Raw genomic sequence first — 23,197 nt, forward strand, 5'->3', positions numbered from 1 at the left:
CTAGTCTAGTTGTATTACCAGTGACTAGTTTTTCTATACGATCTAGTTTGGAGGTGAGCTGTTTCGTCCTTTCAATTAAAGGTGACATTAGGGATCTGACTAACTTTTCCATTTTCTCCATTAGTCTCGCTTCGCTATACGCTTGGTTGAGTAGATGGGGGTTGGCGTTAACTACTAGAGGTGAAGTAGCATGCGGTACAGGCTCACGGGGGACCCTTTGCACTTTTTTCCGCCTTTTAGCTGGCGCCTTCTTTGGTGGAGTATTGCCCCTTTTTCTTTTACCGGGTGGATCGGTAGTGCTGATGTTACCAGTGACAGTAGTCTCTGGGGGGTCTATAGTTACATGCACGGGAATTGTAGGTGAGGGGGACAGTAATGCTGGTGAGTTGACTATACTGATACTATTGTTGGTGGTATTATGAGTATTGGTATTAACATGTACAGAAGTAGTAGGCCGGAGTGGCCCCGATAATGAAATAGATAAGGCAGGTGAGATGGATAATGCAGGGGAAGCAATGTGGGAGGCACAGGAGGTCAAACTAATGGGGGTGGAGTTCATTAGAGAGCACATCACGGTGCCATCATTTTCCTCTGGAGAATGACTTGACACTGGGCTCAGGGTAACTAGTGGAGTTGTGCTTGGTGCAGGTTCAGGTGTCACAGAAGTAGCTATCTTACCAAGCGAAGAGCGCTTGCCGGTTAAAAGATCCAGCGACAAATGTTTTTCCACTAATGCTATCTCTTTCTCTATGACCACCTTAGCCCGTGTCAGGAATTGGTCAATAGTGCCTGTTGCAACCCCCCCAGTGGATGCAATGGTGACCTTACGGTCCTTCCTGAGTGTCCGTACCATAGTTCAACAAAAAGTTATGATGAAACACGGGACAGTTTGTTTATACAACAAGAGTGTAAATACCGGTATATGCGGTCCAATGTCCAGTAATCAACTCGTCAAGGGGGTGGCCCAGCCCGGCCTCCTCTGAGGGACTCAGAGGGCCCGCCCTTTGCCCGGGCTTAGCCTGCCACACTCCCGCGCAGCGGCAAGAAGTCTTGTTAAATAGGGAGGGAGATAGACGAGGGGGCGGGGCAAGCAGGGAGAGCGGCCCAGGTGTAACAGGTTGAGCTCACAGGGACCCCTGGGAGATGGAGTCCCTGCTCAAACGCTCGCAGCCCTGCTGCAACAACACGCACCCCACAATGGTCCTCCTTCAAGAATGCAGCCCCTCGCCTGTAGCCAGCTCACGCCGATGGTACTGCGATGTAAAGCTGTTTGTACAGGTCGGGCAGGAAAGCAGCAACCAGAGGTCCGGTAGCAGGAATCCTCGAGGGCAGGGTCAGTGTCAGCGTCCCCTGCAGTTTCTCAAGTAAGGTTGTTGGTTCGACGCTCTAAGCTCAGACTGGGAGGCTCAGAGCAATTCAGGCGGCTCTCCCGCTTACCGCTCATACTCTCAACCGCCGCCGCCTCCCCGCCCCCGTTTCCCTCGCTAGCTGGTTCTGGCCACAGCGGCAGAGGCTTGGGGGGGCGCTTGGGACTGACTAGGGGGCTGCAGTGCCAGCTGCTCGCGGGATTGCCAGGGCTGTCTAGGACTGACCGGGCAGCAGTGGTGACTGCGCAGAGCGGGAGCCGTAGGGAACACCTCTTCCTTGGAGCCAAATTCGAGGAGAGGGTGAGCTTGCCCCTTGCCCTTTGAGCTCTGAGCATGTCTTGGTGACATCCTGACATTCAATGTGCAGCTATCCTCTGAGCTTGCCCCCAGTGGCCCGGCAGTTGGCAGGTTGACCGGGAGTCACAGCTCCATCCAAAGGCCCACCGACTGGCCCATCTGCTCCAGGCCCACCCACCCCAGGATTATTCTAGGACACTCCAGGACTACTTTCAAAGGCTTGCGACTGCAGGTGTTGTACTCCGCTCCTGCTGAGGGAGAATCCCCGGGCGCCCGCGGAGGCGGGGTGGCCAGGTGCAGCTTGTGGTCTGGACCAGGGGCCCCATTCACACCACCGTCAAATTGACGATCAAAAGAGAGCAGAAGGGAGCATACTCTTTAATTTGGATTAGTAGAAATAAAACAGGAAAGGACCACAATCGTAGAGCTTCTAGAGCAGAAGTAATTAATTAATCACTTCTAAATCACTTCCTTGTCATCTACCACAGTAAGATCAGAACCATTCTCTCCTTTTTCTTGTTTAAAGCGTAAGACAACAAATGTTGCGGCTAATTAAGCAATATTACCTCTTCTCCTCAACAACCCCTATACGCTGCTATATAAGCGGTCTTACAGTCATATGATATGATATCTTGTACTAAACTACCACTACGGTGGGAGGGGAAACAACCTTTACAACGCAACTTTTACAACGCACTACCATTACAACGAAACTTTTAAACGCAACATCCATTACAACGCATGCCATTACAACGCACACATTACAACGCATGACACTATAACGCATACCACTACTACGCATGTCATTACAACGCAGTCATTACAACGCATACCATTACAACGCATAGCATTACAACACATAGTACCCTTACACTATTCAACACTTACCCCACTGTTGCACCCTCTGGAGTTAGAATAGTAATTTTTACCCCTACACTATCCAACACTTAACCTACTATTGCACCCACTGGAGTTAGAATATACATTTTTACCCCTACACTATCTAATACTTACCTTACATGCAATGTAATGTTATGGTTGTAATGGTGTTGCATTCTTTATTTATTTAATTCTTGTTTTCTATGTCTATCCTTGTTCTCTTGTTGCTGGAGCCTGGAATGTATGATGCGCGCCTGCATCTTACATGCTGGGTTCCAGATTCTTTGTTCAACTGTATTCATTGAAGATTTTCCTTATAACAGACGTGATGTGCTTCTTCTGTTCAACTTGAAATAAATACTACAATTTATTAATATACTGAGCTTCCATCATTTTAACATTGGCGACGAGGGACCTCTAATACATTTCTGCCACGTTTTTGAAGCACAGAAGCAGAAATATAAAGAATCCACAGAAGAATATTTTAAAGCGGCGTTACTTACTAAGGGAAGAAGCGGATCGCTTTGCTTGCTGTTCTCCTTTTGCTCCGGTGAATTTGGGTGAAGTTTGGAGGTTTTTGTACAATTTTGTGCATTTTCGGCGTTTCTCTCAGCAGAAAAGGCAAAGGTTAGAGACGCACTGTACATGTCATTCTGTGACACTTGTTGCGTGATATATCATCTCTAGATCATCGCGCAGGACGTTCTGATGCACTAGTGTTTCATCACGCATAACGTCGAGCTGCCATTTTCGTTTCCATGGTAACTGGCTAACTGAAGTTACCGGAGGAGAACACTTAAAACGCATTTTCTTGGGAGTTTAATAAGAAGGTACATTCTTATATGCGCATGCATTCCTGGCGTGTGGCATTAATGTAATTAGTTTTTGACAGCTGTTTTAACTGAACCAAGCTTTTTCTCACTGGTTATTTTAAGATCGTTTAACTATTCATTGGATATTACATACAACCCTGCTATTGCACTGAAGACTGGAAGAAGAACATATTTTATTTTCAATACATGACTGCCATCTACTGGAGATATTGGAAATTTCTTTAAAGGAAACATTTTGTATTTCATTGAAGTTACATTTATTTGGATCCAGTTTTATTCTTAAACAACATTTAGCAATATCTGGAGATATTTCTTCATTTATCTGGTTATTTTTTTTATTGGTTTTATGATAATATATAGGCACTCTGTATTATTTATTTAAGTATTGGTTTTACATTTTAAGTTTTATAGATCTCTTGAACATGCAATTTGATCCTCCATCCAAGTTTTTACAGTCCAAAGGTGATCCACCAATTCCATGGACAAGATGGAAAGAGGAATTTTTACTTATCTCAAGGCAATGGATGGAGAACGGATGTCTGCGGAGAGGAAAAAGAACATTTTTTTACATTGTCCTGGTTCTGAAGGGCAGTTAGTTTTTAGAACTTTACCACCTGTTAGGTCTGAAGGTGATAGTAATGTATATGATGAAGCTGTTTCAAGGATTGAAGGTAGATTCAAACCCATTACTAGTGTAGCTCTCAACAGATTCAAATTTTATACAAGAGTTCAAGATGATAATGAATGTTTTGACGATTTTCTTACTGCTCTACGGGCACTATCTTTGCATTGTAACTTTGGTCTTACGACTGATGAAATGATCAGGGATCAGATCATTGTGCATGTAAAGAGTAAGAAAGTTCAGGAACAGTTATGGATTTTAGGTGATCCTAGCTTAGAAACAGCTATTAGTACTGCAAAAGCTCTTGAGCAGTCGGATAGGTGGATTAAATCCTTAGATAAAGCATCCACTTCTATCCCTTCTACCTCTAACAGTGAAGTCAGTGTTGTTAAACCTCATGAAACAAAGACTAATTATTATTCCAATAGGAATGATGGTAAGAATAAGCAATTTTTTTGTTTCAGATGTGGTAATCCTGACCATATTGCTTCTTTTCCGCAGTGTCCAGCTATTAATAGGCAATGCAACAAATGTGGACGTACTGGGCATTTTTCAAAAATGTGCAAAACTCCTACGAAATCTTTCCAGGACACTAAAAAATCGTCATTTCCTACTTCTAAACCTTCTACTGGTAATGTCTCATATGTTAATGATGAAGGGAGGAGTGGTCTGGATATTAAGGAATTTGGTATTGTGGTATCTGTACAAGAGTCATTTGATGTTTCACAAGCTGATAGCTTATCATCTCCTAAAAGTCTTGTTAACATTTTGGGGAAAGTGTTAGAACTTATGGTGGACTCTTGTTCTCCATGGACTATTATCACTCAGGAATATTGTATAGAATCATTTGGAGATTTAGTCGATATCAATACATTGTCTAAACCTGATATCAGTGCTTACAACTTTGATGGATCTAAAATCCACTTTTTTGGTTTTAAAGAAGTTCTACTTACTATCCAAAGTAGTTCTGCTATTATCAAACTATATGTTGCATGGAAAGGTGTGAATGTCTTGGGATGGAGAGATCAAGAAAAATTAGGAGTTACGTTGATTCCTAGGTTAAAGGATCCTGTGTCGGTCCTTGCAATATCTGATGGAGAGTCTGCTGATTTACCTGAGTCCACTGAAATTTCCCAGTCTTTTCCTAATGTGTTTTCTAATAAATTAGGTAAATTGAATGTTTTCAGTCACAGGATCAAGGTTAAACCTAATTCTGTTCCAGTTAAACAAAAACTAAGGGGGGTTCCTATTAGTATTAGGAATGAGCTTAGAGATATGTTGGATACTATGGTGACGGAAAATATAATTGAGGAAGTGGCATCATCAGAGTGGGTTTCTCCCATTGTTTTAGCCATTAAACCTGATAAGAGGATTAGGTTATGTGTGGATTTGAGGGCGCTTAATAAGTGTTTAGTTACTGACTGTCACCCACTTCCCAACATTAATGAAATGCTGTGTATGTTGGATGGTGCATGTGTGTTTTCGACATTAGATCTTAGGTCTGCGTATCACCAGATCGAGCTCACTGAAGATTCAAAACAATTTACAGCATTTATCACCCCTCATGGTTTATTTCAGTTCAGGAGAATGCCATTTGGTTTGGCTTCGGCCGCTTCGTTCTTTCAAAGGGCCATATATCACATTTTTAAAGATCTAGGATTATTCGTTAAATGTTTTCAAGACGATATACTTGTTTTTTCTAAGAATAATTCTGTACACCTTTCTCATCTTAAAGAAGTATGTTCTAAGTTAGAACAATATGGTTTAACGATTAAGGCTAGCAAATGTAAATTTTTCTGTGAATATGTCGAGTATTTGGGACATACCCTTTCTGGAGAAGGGGTTGTACCAAAGAAAAATCTAGTTGATGCTATTGTGAAAGGGCCAGCTCCTGATAATAAGGAAAAGTTACTCTCATTTGCAGGGTTATGTGAGTATTATAGCAAATTTATTCAAAATTTTGCTAACAAGATGGAATCCTTGGAGAGTTGACCAGGAATTCTGCTAAATTCATTTGGACGGACAAACAAGATCTTGCTTTTAAGCAAATGAAGAATGAGATTGTCAATGCTCCCACTCTAAAATCGTTCTGCATTAATAAGAAATGCATTATTACTGTGGATGCTAGTCTGTATGGGATTGGAGGAGTTCTGAGTCAGTGTTCGGGTAAAGATGAGTGGTGTGTGGCATTTGCATCAAGGACTTTGTCTTCCACAGAAACAAGGTACTCAGTTATTGAAAGAGAGCTGCTAGCTTGTATTTGGGCTGTGGAACATTTTAGAAACTATGTGTGGGGAAATAGGTTCATTTTGAGAACGGACCACAAACCGTTGGTGGGTATTTTATCTCCTGGTGGTGGATGGAACTCTACAGCGCAGATAGCCCGGTTATCCTCACGTCTTCAAGAATATGATTTTGAAATTGTTTATGTACCGGGAAAGAGCAACGTTACAGCGGATTTTCTCTCTAGATTACTCTGTAGTGATGATAACCTTTCAACTATTGATCAGGATGTTGATGTTGTTGCTTCTATTGGTGATTGCATTTCTCAAGAGTTTTTAACTTTAAGTGAAGAAGAGTGGTTTGAGGAATTGAATAAGGATGCTGTGTGCCAACAGATTTTTGACTATGTAAGAGTAGGATGGCCAAATAGTAAGTGTATTTCTGCAGAGTTAGCCCCTTTTTGTCAGGTTGCTTCTGAAATTGAAGAGTTTGGTGGTCTTTTGTTCAAGGCTGGTCAGATAATTCCTCCATCTTCTTTGCAGAATTTTTTTTTGTTACTTTCTCACCAAGGTCATATTGGTATGTCGTCTATGAAACGCCTAGTTAGGGAAACATTTTGGTGGCCTGGCATTGATAAAACGGTTGACAGAATGGTGAGGGACTGTTCACACTGTTTTAGTAGTGATAAGATGCTTCATCTATCTTCTGCTCCCCTTAAGCCTGTGAGTTGGCCTAATTTTCCTTGGCAGAAGGTAGCATTTGATATCTCTGGTCCTTTTAGACATTTGCCTTTGAATGCTTGCTATGCTTTGGTTTTGGTTGATTACCACTCGAAATGGCCTGAAGTAAAGTTTGTTGGAAATGCTTCTTCGCAAGTAATTGTGGTTTTCTTGAAGGAGATTTTTGCTAGGGAAGGTTTCCCAGAAACATTTATCACTGATAACGGTACGCAGCTCGTTTCTTCTGATATTGAGGAATTTCTTAAGAGTTGTGGTATTAAACATCATACTACGTCCTTATATGAGCCTAGGGAAATGGTCAGGTTGAACGTTTCAACCGAGTTCTTAAGGATTGTATTAGCAGTCTGAATTCTTCTGATGGTGATTGGTTGGAAGTTGTTAGGAAAAGGTTGTGGACATATCGTATCACACCTCATTCTGTCACTGGTGTAAGTCCTTTTAGACTTCTTAAGGGAAGAGAGCCATCCTCTGTTATTTGTCCCTGGTGGATTAAAAAGTTAAACAAAAATAGTTCTGTTGTTGATCTTGATTGTATTGCCAAACGTGTTGAGGATAAATAACATAAAATGAAGATCTTGTTTAATTCAAAGATGAATGTCAAAGTTAATGATTTTGTGGTAGGAGAATGGGTGAGGATTAAAAAACCTGGTTTTCTTGCCAAAGGGTTTTCCACATTTTTTCCTCCTATTAAGGTGGTTAAGGTTTTTAAAAATTGTGTAGTCACTCAAGATGGAGAGTTTGGAATGTTCATAGAGTGGCTAAGTGTCCTGATACTTACAAGCCATTTAATTCTCAGATCACTTGTCCTGATAGTAACCTGGAAAGATTGGTACACAATTACAAGAAATGTCCTCAGAACTTTGTACAAAGTGATTTATCGATTGCTGCTAGAGTTAAAGATAGTGTCAGACCAAAAAGAGTACCCAGTAGATATTTAAGTTAATATCTTTTTGTTTAGGGTTAAGATGTGTTGCATTCTTTATTTATTTAATTCTTGTTTTCTATGTCTATCCTTGTTCTCTTGTTGCTGGAGCCTGGAATGTATGATGCGTGCCTGCATCTTACATGCTGGGTTCCAGATTCTTTGTTCAACTGTATTCATTGAAGATTTGCCTTATAACAGACGTGCTGTGCTTCTTCTGTTCAACTTGAAATGAATACTACAATTTATTAATATATTGAGCTTCCATCATTTTAACAAATGGTATGCGTTGTAAAGGTAGTATGCGATGTTTTGGAATGCGTTGTAAAGGTAGTTTTTAAAAATTTGTTGTAATGCCATGCGTTGTAATGGAACAAGCTTCTTAACAATACACCAAAAGTTGGGGGTTTATCAGTTCCAATTGTGCTGAGAGGACACTGAGAGCTAACTAAAGCTACAGACAAATCAGCCGTTGGCACAGAGCTGTTGAAGGCTTACATTGACCAAGATAAGGAAGTAGATCATGAAAGAAAGCAGATTCCAGAACTCAGACATGGCATAGAGCCTGTGGCTCCAGCAGAGGCCATGGATTCTATGGTGATCTGAGAGCATACCCCCCACACCATTGCAAAAGAACAACCAGAGGTTCTTTCACAAATCTTGGCTTCACAAATATTAGCCACTGAATTCACCCTTCTGGACATTGATCATCTGCTGCCTCACCACACCGTCTCTGGAGATTCTTTAAAAAATCCATTGCACTTGCTCTCTAGTAAACCAAGCAACCTCATTTTAACGTGACGTAAAACCCTTCACACTCTTCCAAATTTCCATCATTCATTATGCAACAATCACCAAACAGGCAAGATCCTATTTCAAGCACCAACATGTCTCTGCAGAGAATCAAGGAATGTATATTACTACTCTTAGAAAAGAACATGGGAAATACGGACCAGATACTCGAAACTCAAACAGGAATAATACAACACCTGTGGATGAAAAAAGAGTCTCTATATTCCCCCTGTGCATAGAATTTCGCATTCTCTAAAAAAGTAGAGAGCGACTCAGACGTAGGGCTTTCCAACCAAACAGAAAACTAATAATTTCAACTGCGAAAACATTTATTCTCTTGATAAATTATTTGAGGAACCCCTGCTAGAGAACACTCCTTAAGTGTAATCCTCATATACGGGGTCATTATGATTGCGGTTTTTCCGCATCCTCGGGGCCGGCGGAAGCCACCGCCGGCCCCGAGGATGCGTAAAAATCGCAGCAGACTGACCAGAGACCCACCGCCACATTAGGATGGCTGGTGGGTCCTGGTTTCCGTCCGCAGCTTTTCCGCCGCGGTCGGCTTACAACCGCGGCGGAAAAGCTCTAATATGGTGACGGTGTCTTCCAGACAACGTCCACCATATTAGGATGGCCTGTAAATTATGCTTTTCCACGGCGGGTTTTCCGCCGTGGAAAAGCATACGAAACTTCACTGCGGGGGCCCGTTGCGGGCCCCCTAGGTGAAGGGGGGTGGGGGGTGCACATGGGGGTACCTATGGTACCCCCCTGCATTTGCATGCAGAAAGCGGCATGCACCGCGCGGTGCCTGCCTCTTACTGCATGCAAATGCAATGCGTGCATTTTTAACATTGCCGCGGGTGCAGCTTGAAGCCTCACCCGCCGCAATGTTAAAAATAGAGGATGTGACCGCCAGGGTGGTGGTCACATCCTAATTGCACAGGAGGGAACTCCGCATGCCATGCGGAGGTTCCCTCCTGCTCTGGGGTCGCGTCCGTCCGCGATCCTAATGAGGCCCATAGTTTTGTATGTATTATAATTGCATTTGTATAGTGCTTACTACCCCTGACGAGACGTCAACGCACTATTTCGGCAAGTAGCACGCTACTCCGGGACTCATAGTGGATTAGTGTTGAGTTAGTATAGTGAACCATGCAAGTAACTTTTAAGTGGTGGGTATGTTAGTCAGTTATTTTGATTCGGAAGAATAGCAGAAGGATAGCAGAGAAAAAAAAGTTTGTATTTATATAGCGATTCTTACCCCTGATGGGGTGTTGAAGCGCTTTTTTGAGCGAGTAGCACGCTACTCCGGAAACCCATAAAGGATTAGTGGTGAATTAGTATGGTGAAATATGAAAGTAATTTGAGTGGTGGATATCAGTCAGTTATTCAGAGTGGGAAGGATAGTGGAGAGATAGAAGGGAAAGAAAGATTAGCATTCATATAGCACCTGTTACCCCTGATGGGGTGTTGAAGCGCTTTTCTGGTGAGTAGCAGGCTACTCTGGAACCCATAAAGGATTAGTGTTGAAATTTGAATAGTGAAATATGAAGTACTTTGAGTGGTGGATATGTTAGTCAGTTATTTGGATTGAGAAAGTTTGGGGAGGGGGAAAAAAGGGAAAAAGGTTTGCATTTATATAGCTCTTGTAACCCTGATGGGGTGTTGAAACGCTTTGTTGTCGAGTAGCAAGCTACTCTGGAACCCATAAAGAATTAGTGGTGAATTAGTGTAGTGGAATGTGGAATTAGAGAAGTGAACATGTTAGTCTGTTATTTTGACTGAAAAGGATAGAGGATGGACAGAAGAGTGAAGGATTTATTTTTTTAGGTCATAGCAGTAGGAGGAGGCTTTTGGGTGAGTAGACAGGGGTTATGGAAGGGAAGAGTCTAGAAAGGTTTACTTTGGGGATCAGTTTAGTAAAAGAGGTGTCAGATGATGCAAGGAGGGGTTGAGTAAGAGAAAGTCTAGAAAGGGTTATTTTGGAGATCATAGTAGTGGTATGGGGTTTGGGATAAATGAGAGAGTGGATGTAGAGGATATAATGATAGATGTTTAGAGTGAGAGATAAGGTAGTGCATGGAAAGAGTAGTAGAAAGAAGTTTGAGATGAGTCAGAAAGTTGGGCAAGAAGATTTATAGAGAAAAGTATAGGCTGAAAAATAGGGTAGTGCATTGGAAATGCTAAATTAGGAAAAAGTGATAATAATATAGATCCATAAGATGCATAAAGGAGGTAAGTATATGCAGATGAAAGCTACTGATAGAGGTACAGGATGAGAACTAGGGTAGTGCATTGGAAATGCTTTTTCAGGAGAAAAGCAACAGACCCACAGATCCATCCAAGTACATGGAAGGCACAATGGAAGCAAGTTCATCTAGACCAAAGATTATTTTTTAATTTTTTTAACAACATAATTATTCCACATGTGTACACGAAGCAATACACAAAGATTGGTACATATCTATAGTGAAAATAAATGCTTATATACAGAGGGACACATACTTTCAGTGGGTATTACTGAATGGGAAAATGGGCAGTATTTCTGGCCCTGGTCCCGACCAGTCTCAAACAGCCTCAAACAGGCACTCACCCTTGTCCTCTCCACCCTTAGCCTCGAAGCCCGGACCGAGAAGCCCTAAGCCCTGGCCGTTTATAACCCTAGTAGTCAGATGACCCCTTCAGCCAATGGGAACCCTATCCCTAACTCTATCCAATCACAACACTAGCCCTAAAATCTAGAACCAATAGGAGACCAGAACCTTACAGCCAATCCTAGCCCTAGTTCAAGCACCCAATCAGTTTCAAAAACCCTGATCTCTACGTCCAATAGTGGCCGTAGCCCTACCAGTATTCCCAACCGTAGTCCAAGCAACCAAAGTCACAGGAATCCCTAGTCCCTACATCTAATAGAAAGCCTAACCCTAGTCTTAGTCCCACACCTAGACCAGCAACCAATCACATCAGAAGACCTAATCGCTACTTCCAATTAAAGGTCTAACCCTAGCCCTAGTCTCACCCTAGTCCCAACAACCAATAACACAGGAAGCCCTAGTCCCTACTTCCAATAGAAATCCTAACCCCATAGTCACACCCCTACCTTGATTGAATCACAGACCCGGAAACCAATCAGAACACTCAAATACCCAACCAATGAGGACACTAGGACACTAACCCTAATCCAATAGCAACACCAGATACAACCACCAATCAGTGTACACATGTACCCAACAATATCAGACTATATAAAGTCCCAGCTACCTTAGACAAGGTTTTCTGGCCAGGGAGTTGGAAGCTGCTCCTCTATTCAGAAATCTCCTATGCGACAGACAGGCTCAATACACACTTTGGACTTCTGCAGGTAAGGGCCTAACAAACTTGTCCTGTAACAACACTATATGTATAAAACTTTAGTTCCTCTCCTGGCCAAAAAATTAAGTGCACAGTCCCTATTAAACATAGTTTAAACAGTGTACAGCAGATTGCTGCTGCCTCAGGGGGGAAGGGGGGGGGGGGGGGGTAGTTTCACTGTCTTGTTAACACAAAATGATCGCTAGTGGTGCACTGCTTAACATATAGGTCTTAGCACACTTAGATAAACTGATAGCCATGGGGAATGAGAGGATAAAAGTACAGAGTTTGGGCTTCAAATCCCACAATTCAACAGGTTAAATGGAAGCAGTCACGGGCAGGAAAAAACACAAGTTTAAACACAAAAACATGGGATAAATGATGCAATCACTAGCAGGTTAAAACTACAATTTTAAACTGTAACAATCACAGGTAAAAACAGTTGAAGAAATTTAAAAAGAAAAAAATAAGATGATGTAATCACAGGTAGGGAAAATCGTTTGTTTCACTTCTTTAGGAAAGAGACAGCACTAGTTTGCCTCCTTACCACATCCTGAACTCTGCTCACTGCAATCTGGCGCACAGGTGGGCTGCATCTCACAAGATGGGGAAGAATGATTTGGGGTGCACCCAGCGAAGCCTTAAGGGCCATGGGCAGGTGTGAGAGACAGCTGCAGATTTGCTTGGAGCTGGGGTAAACTAATAGCAGTCCTAGGTCTGCTGGCTTGGGTGTGGGGCTGGGACTGGGACTGGGAAGCTGCTCTATTCAGAAGTCTCCTAGGAGACAGACAGGCTCAATCCACACTTTGGCTAGGGCCTGACAAACTTGTCCTCTAACAACACTATTTGTATAAATCTTTACTCCCTCTCCTGGCCAAAAAACAAAGTGCACAGTCCCTATTAAACACAAGTTTAAACAGCTTACAGAAGATTACTGTTGACTCGGGCGGGAAGGGGGGCTGGTCACACAAAATGATTGCTGGGCGTGCAATGCTTAACATACAGGTCTTAGCACAGAGCAAAGGAGACATTTGGAGGGTAAAATGAGAGGGAAAAACTTCAGAGTTTGGACTGCAAATCCCGCAATTCAACAGGTTAAATGGAAGCAGTTTAGTACTCCTAAGTTCCCAAATTTCGCACAAAAGGCCCGAAAAGGAGGCTCCATCCTCCCGACTCAAAAAGATGACAAGGCTCTAGAGGGCGCATCTAACTCAAATCAAATAAGAGTCTATAACACCACAAACTAAAAAAGGGGAAAAAATGCACGCAAAAATTAACAAAAAATAACAAGAAGAAGAAAAGAGTTGCAACTCAAAAGCCACAAATGCAACTCAATTTACAGCTCAGCGGCCTGCTCTATTTGAAACACAGTAAGATCTTAAAGCTTTAAATCCTCTTGCACCAAGTTTTCCTATAAAATCTGAAAAGCACGTTTACCCGGTAACTGTAAAGCACATTGTCATTCGGAAATCACCAGACAGCGGGGAGCAATCAGTATCAAATGTTCTGGAATTAACAGATTTATTTCCCAGTGACTATGGGCCCGATGTAGGTAAATCCCATTTACCGAATTTGAAATACCGAATTTTACCGATTCGGTATTTCAAAATCGGTAAATGGGATGTAGGTCCCAACATCTGGAATCGTTACCGATTCCTTACAAATTCGGTATTTACCGATTCGGTAAATACCGAATCGGTATTTGCTATTGAATCCTATGGGCCTTTGAAGCCCATAGGATTAAAGTCAAATACCGAATCGGTATTTACCGAATCGGTAAATACCGAATTTGGCAAGGGTGCAGGGGGTGTCACTTTGACACCCTCTAGCACCCCCAAAACGGCCATGTGTGCAATGTGGCACACAGACATGCCCTAAGGGCACGTCTGTCTGTCACATGGCGCATGTGTACATGCACAGATGTGCATGTACAAAGGAATCGGTATTTTACCATGGATTTTTATTCCATAGTAAAATACCGATTCTGTAAGCCATGTGCTGATGGAACATTGGCTACCTACATAGCATTTCCGGTAATTTTACCGAATTGTTATCATTACCGATTCGGTAAATTTACCGATTCGGTAATGATAACGATTCGGTAAAATTACCGAAAATGTGCCCCTACATCTCGATAGCCCTTTACCGATCGGAAACGGCCGAAAATCGGTATTTTCGGCCGATTCCGATCGGTAAAGGGCTACCTACATCGGGCCCTATGTTCCACTAAATCGTGAGAGAATAGTCAACCTACTACATAAAATCCGTTCACTCAGTTCACTCGTAACACAGAGATAAAATAAGTCTCTTTCCCAAACAAACATCTCTCTTCGGTGGCAAATGTAGAATTCTGGTCTAACGTAATTCCTTCTATAATAATTAAAAAAGTGACACTCTTCACAAAACGGGTTTGACATTTTTGAAGTTAAAGAAACCTATGATCTCAACAAATATTCAAAAGGGTCCATAGGGGATGAGGTTCCCCCATATAATTATAACCAGGAATCCAGGGGCAATGAAACACCTAGTAAAATAAAGGACGGCCTCCTAATGATCTCACTTTAAAAGGAAGTGCGCCGTATCTGGAACTGTTCAGACACAAAAAAAGACATCTCAATCTTATGAAAACTCCTGGGTGTGGATAGTATCATGGAACATAGCCGGGAAAACCTCTGAAAAGTTATCTTTTATTCCGGAAAGAACCCCACATATAGTGCTGCTACAAGAAACATGGACCCTAGCCCCATTTTTTCAGAAAGACTAGTTTGTGCTTGTCAATGCAGCAGAGGCCACCGGAAGGGGTCATGCAAGAGGGGTCCTCGCGATCCTGCTAAAAGAAGAATTTGACTGGAACCCTGAGGAAATAGAGCTCTTTTTGCCAAACGTGCAATGCGTTAACATTAAGGGGCCGATTATGATTGCGGGTTTTCCGCATCCTCCGGGTCGGCGGATGCCACCGCCGGCCCGGAGGATGCGGAAAAACCGCTGCGGAGCCTCCCAAGACCCACCGCCAAATTAGGATGGCTGGTGGGTCTGGAATTCCGTCCGCAGCTTTTCCGCCACTGTCGCCTTCCGACCGCGGCGGAAAAGCTCTAACATGGCTGGCGGTGTCTATCAGACACCGCCAGCCATATTAGGATGGTGGTAAATACATGCTTTTCCACGGCGGCTTTTCCGCCGTGGAAAAGCATACGGACTTTCACTTCGGGGGCCCGTTGCGGGCCCCCTGGGTGAAGGGGGGTGGAGGGTGCACATGGGGGGTACCTATGGTACCCCCTTGAATTTGCGTGCACAAAGCGGCAGGCACTGCGCAGTGCCTGCTGCTTTGTGCATGTAAATGCGATGCATGCATTTTTAACCTTGCGGCGGGTGCAGCTTGAAGCTGCACCTGCCGGAATGTTAAAGATAGAGGATGTGACCGCCACCCTGGCGGTCACATCCTAATCTACTCGGAGGGAACGCCGCAGCCCCTGCGGACGTTCTCTCCTCCTCAGGGGTCGGGGACGGACTCAAGTCCGTCCGCGATCCTAATGACCCTCTAAGTACCGAAATGAAAGTACGGAATTTGCCCTAGAGTTACTACTCTTCAACATATACATCCCACCCGGCTCTTCAAACAATTTCCTATTGGAAAAACCCTTTGCGAAAGTCAATCAAACTCTGGAGCCCAGTGGGTTCGCACCTACAATCATTGCTGGGGACTTCAACGGAAAAATCTTGAACCCACTTTTGAACAACGGGGGGATGTCAGCACAAGAGGAAGTATGACCAATTCCAATCCCCATATTTCCAGCTAATATAAGAACAGATAAACGAGGGAAACTGCATCTATCCCACATTTCAGCAATAAATGGTGTTGTCCTCAGTGGAAGAGTAGAAGGAGACATCCCGGCAGCATTTAATAGAATAGGCAACTGTAGTTCTCCTATTTTAGATTATGTAATCTGCAGCATAGCTCTTTTCATGAAAATTCTATCTTTCTGTGCCACAAGACAAAGATAAATAAGAAACCTGAGAAAACTCTGTCAATGAAAAAAGACCAAGAAAATCAAGTCACAAAGGATAAAAACTAGGTCGACATCCACACCGCAGTAAAAAGTGGAAACAACAAGGCATTCTGAAACATAGTAGCCACACAAATGGGGAAAATAAATCAATCCAAGTGTCGCAAGTTTCATCATCAGAATGGGAAAAACAAATCTTAAAATTATATAAATCTAATAGTCAAATTAAAGCCTCACCCAGTTAGTCCCCCAGATGAAAGGGCCAATCAGATCAGGACATGCTAACTACTTCATCTACACAGATCGCCGCTTTCATTAAATCTGCCAGATCATCCGGAGCAATGGGTCCAGATAATATCCCGATCAAAGTCCTGCAATCAAATCCTTAAGATTGTAGCACAATTTTAACCCTTCTTTTTCAATACTTTTGACAAGGGGAACATACCAAAATCCTGGAAAGGGAGCAATGTGGACCCCCTTTTAAAAAAAGGCTCTAGGTCGAATCCAATTTACTACAGACAAATTGCTCTCCTAGACGCCACTGGAAAGATATTCACAGGAATGTGTATTGGACCACCTAAAATACTGGGCATTCTCGAACTGCGTGATTCCTGCGACACAGGCTGGCTTCCGCCTAAATCATTCAGTCACTGACAATATTGCTATCCTCCAGACTGTCCTTGATAAGAACGTAGTGCTAAAATCACAAATAGTTTACTACACTTTTATTGACTTTTCAACTGCTTTTGACAGCGTGGATAGGCCAAGGCTATGAAAAAAGCTAGAGAATTTAGGGATCCCCCATGATCTCCTTACATCTTGCGTACAGCAACTTGGTGTAGAGTCAAAATGTTGGGAGAACGGGGCCTAACTAGTCCAATCCCCACTATGAATGGTCTGAAAAAAGGATGCCTCTTCACCCCCTTTTTATTTTCCATCTATAAAAGCGACCTTCCGGGGTACTTCTCCCATATTAATAATTTTTCCCCAAAAACTAGCACAAAGTGAAATCCAAAGCCTAATGTATGCAGGCGACATTGTTTTATATTCGTTTGCACCCCAATTGCTCTACAAAGACATTAAAACGCACTGACTAGATACACAAAATATTTTTTTGGGGTCCCTAACACCTCTAAAACTACAATTCTACCTTTCAGAGGAAGAAGAATATATCTGCCTTTCACCTGGTCACTGGCAAGTAAATTGATTGAGATAGTGAAAGGATATGTTTATTTGGGCCGAATCTTTTCTCATAACCTCCAAAATGCTTCTAATTTTCAGCACATCAGGCAAAAGGCAGACTCCCATGTTGGGGCATTACAGAGATTCTACACCTCAACTGGGAATAGACATTTTACATCACTGCTGAGGGTCTACCATATAAACATTCCATAAATTTTATCTTATGCCTTGGAATATATACAGATTACCACCTGGCGACGAATAAAAGTGAAAGAAGGGATAATTTTACGGAAACTGCTGAAAGTTTTCGGTCCCCGTACAATCCTTAAGCCTCACGCTTTCTTTAACGAGCATATATGCTCAAGCCATATCCAATATTATATGGTGGGTTTTTAACATTTTACATGCAGCTCCTTGCTCCTTAAGACCTATATTAAAACTGGAGACTTTTAGAGAAGAATCGGCATTGCACACTTTTAATAGGAACCTTAAAGTAGCCCTTGAGGCATCACAATGCGCTGTAGCACTTTTGCAAGCTTGGTCTCCAGCGCATTTGAAGCTCTTTTTTTAAACACCCAATGCCAAGATTACGTTTTGCATTAGATAAGGAGCACTGTACTCGACTAAAGTATTACAGAACATTTGCAGAAAATATAGTATATAAAACTCCTGAGCGTTATTTAGTCAGGCGGAGGCATTTTGAATGCGTTGTAGTCGTCGTAGGTGTTTGGCTAGGATTCCTGCATAGAGTGCATTTCCATAGTCCAGTCTGCTGCTGACGGGGGCCTTTTGTCACCGTTCTTCTTGTTTCAGTTGGGATCCACTTGTAGATTCTGCGGAGGACCTCCATCTTGTCCGATTGCAGCTGGAGATGGCTGCTTCTCATCCAGTCGGCGTTGGCTTTTATTCCTTCGTGGAGGTTGGTTTTGGCCGTGTGTGGGTCCTTGGTGAGGGAGAGGATGAGCTGGGTGTCGTCGGCGTAGGAGATGATGTTGAGGTCGTGGTGGCGTGCCACTACTGCGAGGGGGGCCATGTAGACGTTAGTCCTGTGGTGTGACTGAAGGCGACGTGGGAGCCTGTGGAGAAGATGGGGTCAAGCGTGTGGCCGGCGGTGTGGGTGGGTGTGGTGACGAGTTGTCAGAGGCCGAGTTTGGCGAAGTTGTCAATTAGGGTGGCGGAGTTGGCGTCATTGTTGTTCTCGAGGTGGAAGTTCAGGTCCCCGAAGAGGATGTAGTTTGTGGAGGCGAGTGCGTGGGTGCTGGCGTGGTCGGCCATGGAGTCCCTGAACTGAGCCCGGGGTCCTGGTGGTCTGTAGATGAGTGTTCCTCTGAGGGTGGTGTTGGGGCCGGTGTGTATTCGGAAGTGCAGGTGTTCGGCGGTGTTGAGGGTGCCGTCTGCGTGGGTGGCTACTTTGAGGGTTGACTTGTGGATGATGGCTATTCCTCCTCCGATTCCGTTGGCGCGATCTCTGCTGGTGATCTCGTAGCCGTCGGGATGGCTATGGTCATTTCACCAGGTCTCGGTCAGGAAGGCCATGTCTAGGGCGGAGGTGTTGAGCAGATCCCAGAGATCGACGGCGTGTTTGCGTACAGAGCGGGTGTTGAGGAGTATGCAGTGGAGGTGGTTGGGTCCAGTACTTGGAGGTTTGGTGTTTCTGTCGCAGGTGAAGCTGCAGGTGCGGCAGGAGAAAGTTCTGTGGGTCCGTTTGGGGCGGCCTGGAAGCAGTTGTAGTTTCGACCGGCGTTGAATGCGTGGAGGCTGCTTGCGTCGTAGTGGAGACTGGTGGCGTGGCTTTCGTAGGGTCCAGGGGTTCTGGCGCTGGGCGTGGTCCAGGCGTGGACGGGCACAGACGGGCTTGCCTTAGGCGCACCTACGGCACGCCAGTGGCGCCCCCGCTGCGCGGCCGCTTCTCGGCCTGCATTTGAGGAGGCTTGGGAGGGAGGAGTAGCTGGGAGGCAGAAGCAGGGAGGCCAATGGGTGTGCTGGGGGCAGGGCCGCAGGGAGGCAGCGGCGGGAAGGCCGGGTAGAGAGCGGGGGGGAAGACGGCGGCCGAGCGGGTCGCAGCAGCGGTAGAAGCAGCAGGTGGCGAGTGGCGGTGTGGGAGCGACCTGCCTGCAAGCAGGGTCAAAGGTCGCTATAACTTGCTTATGTTATTAGAGAGTTTGTAAAATTGATTTAAAAGTGCATACATCTAACAATTGCAAACTCATGTATTTTTGTCAATTTTAATCCACTGCGCCTAAAATGAGTTTTAAAGCTGACCTGAAAGTTTAAATACAACTACTCTTAATTATGATTTTGTATTTGTTGACCTCAGTTGAGGTCTAAATCAAATCAAATTTTGAATTTGAATTTGATTGGGTCAACAGCAAACGCCTCTCCCATCCCCAATCAGATCTGACAGTGGTGACAGATGCATCCCTCCTGAGATGGGGCGGCCATCTGCGAGAGTTGGAGATTAGAGGCCTCTGGTCTGCAGTAAAAACTGGACTCAATATCAACCTTCTGGAGCTCCGGGTGATCCGGCTGGCATTAAAAGACTTTCTACCCTTCATCAAGGCAAGACTAATGCAGGTGTTCATGAACACCACCGCTGCCATGTGGTACTGCAATAAACAGGGCGGGTGGGGTCATGGACCCTTTGTTAAAAGGCTCTGCATCTCTGCATATGCCCAGCGGATGATGAGTGGAGTCTCATCCGGCGATGGTGCAAGGTCTCTTTCTGCAGTGGGGAGAGCCTTGGTTAGATCTGCTAGTCACCGCCGAGAACGCGCAATTTTAGCAGCTCTGCGCACTGGAGTTTTCTAGGCGACTCTCCCTCGGAAACCCTTTTGGTGTCATGTGGACCTAAGGCCTCCTGTCTTTCCATACCACACCTGCCCAGAGTTCTCAAGAAGATCAGGAATGATCTTGCCCAAGTCATCCTTATGGCTCCGGACTGGGCTTAGATAGTTTGGTAGCTAGAGCTGTCGAGCATGGCCATCGGTTCTCCGATTAGGCTGTCCACTCGGTAGGATCTTCTGTTGCCACAGCAATGTTAGATTTCTCTACCAGAACCTGTCAACATTCTGCCTCCTTGCATGGAGGAATGAGTGGGACGGCTGACAGCTTACGACCTTTCACCTGAAGTCTGCAATGTTATTCTGACATGTAGGTCAGTCCTAGTCCATAACCGTGCCTACCTATATGATATGCCTTATCCCTCTATAGAAGAGGAGCTGGACGCAAAAATAGCATTGTTGTTTTACTTGACCACGCAAAAGAGTTCCTGGTGGAAGACTAACTCTTCGTGGAGTATGTTGGAGCCCAGAAAGGGAAGATGGTAGAGAAATTGACTATCTCTTGACGGATCATTCTCTGTATCAAAATATACTATGCGTTTGTCAAGAAGCAACAGCCTGTGGATTTGCGTGCCCATTCCAGTAGAGCCAGTGCTGCGACCCACTGCGTTAGCATGTAGAGTTCCGGTCCTGGACATCTGCCAGGCAGTGGATTGGGTATCTCTGCACACATTTACAAAACACTACTGCCTGGACAGTCTTTACCATAGGGATGGGCACTTTTCCCTTTCTGTCCTGGAAAACTTTTTAGTGTTAAATCTTTTTGAAGACATTACTCCTGGAAAGTATTGCTTGGTTATTCATTCTAATGTGACAGACTGACCCACCCATCCTCTTCGCTCTGCGAATGGATGTTCAGGGATAGCGCGATCCCCATTCATGGGCCTAGTTTTCCATACCAGTGGTCATTGTTCTTTGTGGTTCTGTGCTACTTGCGTGGAATGTCCTGGGATGAAACGGATGCCAGTGCACCTGGGTGGTGCCTAGATGGGCACTGTGCATGCCACATCCAGCGTGGACGACGCTGATGATGCCCTGCAGATCCGATTGACACTACCTACTGTCGCGCAGGGGTACTATTCCCGAAAAAAATTCTGGATCCAGTATGATGCCTGGGGATAAACTAAGGACTCTGCAGCTAGATAGAGACTGTACGAGATAAGGAGTTACCGAAGGTGAGTAACTTGTTCTATATACCTAGAAGCGCATCTGTCTAAAAATCTGATGTTTTGTGTTGTACAGAAATATTTTCTTGAAGAGACAACAATTCTGAAAGTGAGAACTTCCTCTCTCTAGAATATTCAGATTTAATACTCTTGCTAGACCTCAAAATGTAAAATGATCTGGGGCGGCTGACACAGGCAACGCCTCTATGGCACGGCACTTACTTGCGCCAGGCTTTGGCCCTGAAGGGGTTCCACCAGTAGGACTTGATTGGCATCTCGACCTTTGGGGACGTCATGAGGGTATTGTTCTTAAATCGTTTTAGCGACTCCAGGAAGAGTTCCAGTTACACAAAACACAGTTCTTCAGATATCTCCAGCTGCGGCAAGTCCTGGCTCCCTCACTGACGAACATACCGGATCTCCCTGAATTTAACCAGTTAGAACGCCGCCTCCTCATGGGGGATCTGGGCGCTCATAAAATAATACAAATATACTAGACACTGATAACGCACACTCTTACAACCCTGCACAAGACGAAGAAGGCATGGGAGGAAGATATTCCAGACCTAACGGACGATGTTTGGACAGTGGCGATAGCCAGTCCCCGGTGAGCTGCAGTGGCATCCAGATATCGTCTTACACAGATTAAATACACACACCGCGTGTATTACACCCAGTCGGGCCTCTGAAATGGGAGTTGTGGCGTCCCCTTGTGTTTGCGCTGCGACAGGGAGGAGGGGACTTTCTTTCACATGGTGTGGAATTGCACAGCTCTGCAGCCTTCTGGCGCAAGGTTTTGACCTGTCTCAGAAAGGTGCTATCCTGGGATCTCCCGCAGGACCCCCGCTTGTCCCTCCTGCACGGTTCTGAGTATATAGGTGGCAATCGATACAAGCAACTGTAACCGGCGGGACAGGGATAGGCAGGATACGAGTTTTTGTTACGACACCGCTAAGTTTTACTGCTCTCCTGGGGGAACAGCTTCTTTCTCGGCGGCTCTTGGTGATCACCCCTTCTTCCCGTCGTCTTGTTAGCGTCCGTCTTCTCTGTACGCCTTCTGGCTCCGTCTTGCCCTCGTCACCGCCGGTATGGAAAACAAGAGAGGGATGTATCAGGATAGCTACTTTCTATACTAGTGCAAATCGGGGGGGGAATGAGGACAACCCAGTGCTCGTATCACGCTAGGGAGGGTGAGGGATGTGAACTCCCTTATCATTAACAAAAAGGGGTTCAGGGATGGCTTTTGCGCTTTACTTTCCTCCCCACCCAACCCGCTATACGTGCACGCTCCTCTGTGAGCCACACCCCTCCAGGGGAGCGGCTGGGCGGCTCGTGGGATCGGTGGCCTCCTGGCTTCTGTGTTTCATCCGCTCTCCGTCCGACCATTCCTCTGCTCTCTCTCGATCCTCCTCCTCCCCGAGATTGGCTTCGGTTGTTTCCGCCTCCACTGCTACCGAGGGTTATCTCCTCTCCTCTCCGGATGCCAACAACTCTCGCTGTCCTTCTCCGATTCTCCGTACTTCTCTCCTTTCTTCCTCCGTACTCGATGCGTCTTGCCTCTCTTCTTCCGGTAGCGAAGTCTCCCGCACCTCGTCCTCTTCCCACGTTTTGTCGCTGTCTTCCCTCTTGCTCCACGCCGCACCTCTCCTTCTGCTGACCGCTCCTCTGGTGTATAGACACACCTGTACCTGCTCTCCTTCGTCCTTTAAGGCGGAGTCGGACCCCGCCTCCACAATCCCGCCGTACCAGTTAAAGGGGCCCTTGTCTGTTTTCTCCTCGTCACAGCTGTAACGCTCCTCGTACCTGTTCCATGAGGGATGCGGCGGGGGCTGTGAAAACAAGAGGGAGGGGTCACAGGTTACAGTCTTACCTGGGGGCACCAGGGGTACCCCCTTACATACCACCCCCCCTGGACTCTTCCGTTCGGGAAGGGGATGTCGAGACAGATAGTCCACCCCCGTATTGTAAACGCCTTTTTT

The 23,197-nt window shown here is 44.9% G+C and overlaps 1 protein-coding gene and 1 pseudogene across 1 annotated transcript in view; both read left to right on the forward strand.

The window, feature by feature from the left end:
- Window positions 1-20,495, forward strand: part of LOC147683293 (uncharacterized) — a 29,885-nt pseudogene extending 9,390 nt beyond the window's left edge.
- The window catches only part of LOC147683291 (disintegrin and metalloproteinase domain-containing protein 9-like), a 2,469,977-nt gene that overhangs the window by 1,765,408 nt on the left and 681,372 nt on the right, over window positions 1-23,197 (forward strand). The gene's annotated exons all lie outside the window — the stretch shown is intronic.

Source organism: Lissotriton vulgaris, chromosome 11 (assembly GCF_964263255.1).
Source record: "Lissotriton vulgaris chromosome 11, aLisVul1.2, whole genome shotgun sequence".
In the NCBI taxonomy this organism is placed as follows: Eukaryota; Metazoa; Chordata; class Amphibia; order Caudata; family Salamandridae; genus Lissotriton; species Lissotriton vulgaris.